The sequence below is a fragment of the Garra rufa genome, chromosome 20, assembly GCF_049309525.1.
Source record: "Garra rufa chromosome 20, GarRuf1.0, whole genome shotgun sequence".
NCBI lineage: Eukaryota > Metazoa > Chordata > Actinopteri > Cypriniformes > Cyprinidae > Garra > Garra rufa.
The window spans coordinates 18846238-18848517 of record NC_133380.1 but is presented as its reverse complement, the minus strand read 5'-3'; positions in this window follow the sequence as shown (position 1 = coordinate 18848517).

The following is a 2280-nucleotide window of genomic DNA, read 5'->3' as shown; positions in this document are numbered from 1 at the left end:
TGATGTTTATCTGCTTACCCCAGGGCATTCAATGTGTAGGTAACTTTGTTTTTTTTCAGTAGAACACAAGTGAAAATTAAACCCCGCTGTTCGTGACGATATATTGAGGTCTTAACACACAAAACAATCAGTCTGTGCAAAAAACTGAACAGTATTTAAATTATTTTTTACCTCTGATCCACCGCAATGTCCAACTGTCCTGAGCATGTCCACAACAGCTGACGTGTGACACGTCTACAGATGCATAGTAGACGCATGCGCAGAAGCAATCTGTCGCGGGTATACGTCACTCATTGTTTACACAGTGCAGAGAAATTGTGAGTACGAAGGCTATTCAAAATGGTTATTACTTGTGCTTATCATGATTGTTGCAACCGATTAAAAACTAAAAGATTATGTTTACTTATACGGAAGTGTTGAATTGTCTTGAATTACCTTTTTAATTTTGAGCCTGATTGACTGCAGTTATGGTTGCTTGCTCTTCGTCACGTGCTGGCTGTTGTGAACATGCTCAGGACAGTTGGAAATAGTGGTGGATCACAGGTAAAAAATATATATAAATACTGTTCAGTTTCTTGCACAGACTGATTGTTTGGTGTCTTAAGACCTCAATGTATCGTCACTAACCACAGGGTTTAATTTGGTTTTGTCTGTGTATGTTTTTTTGACTCTCAAAGCCATGGGTCCCATTGACTGCTATTATATTACTGACAGACTGCAATTGTTTGAGTTAAAAATCTTCATTTGTGTTCTACTGAAGAAACAAAGTCACCTATATCTTGAAACATCTACATGTTTCTGTGCAAGTGTTTGTCCGTACAGTATGTGTGGGCGTTTGTAAGGGAGAGAACGTGGGGGGAATACAGTATGTGCTTTTAGTACATAATAAAACATAATTTGTGGCAAAAACATAAAAAATAATTTGTTTTTTTTTTCTTGTTGTTTACCATTTTTATTTGCTTGGTTAGTGTTGGTCTTTTGCTTTTGTAGGCTGTAAGGATTTTTGAATGACTGAAATAGTTTGGCGAAGTGATATGGACGTGTATTGCGGTCAAAACCTGCCTGGAACTACTTTAGCTGGGTGTTTCCCTGAAAATAACTGCTCACTTTAGAATGTTTGTCAGCCAATCAGATTCAAGCATTCAACAGCCTGTAGTATAAAGGGCTGTAAAGCATTCATCTGTCATAAGACACATGTGAACTGATGCTGTTAGGTGCCACTGATGTCAAACTTCATATTAAAATCATATACAAAGACAAATTGTGGAGGGAATGATTTTAAGTCTGTTCTTCAACAAAACCCTGCTGAAGAAACTGCTTAAACCAGCCTAGGCTGGTTGGCTGGTTTTAGCTGGTCAACCAGCCTGATTTTAGCTGGTCATAGCTGGTCAGCAGGCTGGTTTTAGAGGGGTTTTGGCCACTTTCCCAGGCTGGCCAGGCTGGTCAAGCTGGTCAGTCTGGGAGACCGCCAGCTAAAACCAGCCTGACCAGCCAAAACCAGCCTAGGCTGGTTTTAGCTGGGGGGTTTTTTCAGCAGGGAACCCAACACAAATCTGTTGCATGTCTTCGGAAAGGCTTCGGAAAGCCTTTTATACTTAACTTTTGATTTTATGGTTCTTTTTTGGCCATTTGCCTTCATTATACTGCTAAACATCTGCTATTGTTTCTCCAATGAAAGTCACGGATTGTTTGAAGTGACATGAGAATGAGTAGATGTTGAAAACATTTTTTTGGCTGAATCATATCTTTCACAGGGTAACTACTTCTGATCCAGATTTGCAAGTTTTCAATTGAAACTTAGCATTTAAATCACTACAACTGCAGAACGAGCAGATGATTTGACATCCCCGTTGGATTTTAAACTCATCTCCAAATGTAACTTTTGAGAGGACTTATATTGGTCTGAAGGGAGCGTAAACGTCCTTCATTAATAGTATGGAAGGATGTTGGAATGATCTGAGAGAGGAGAAAGTGAAAAAGCTCTTTTCATAAGCCCAACAGTGGGAAAAGAGGAAGAGGAGGAGGTCTTTCCCAAAGCTTACTTTATTGGTCCACCATAAAACTCAGGCAGAAACGTTCATCCTCTCAAGGTGGCACGCCTCCACTGTTTCACAAGCAGATCTGTTTCAAGACAACCATCAATATCTGGACGCATGAAGCCCACAGAGATCTTCGAAGGGACAGACGCTATCTTCATTAGGATCAAACGCAAAACGGAAAGACTAATCCAATGAATCTACGTGTGGACTTCATTGCTTTCTACTTGCTCAGGTCAGCCAG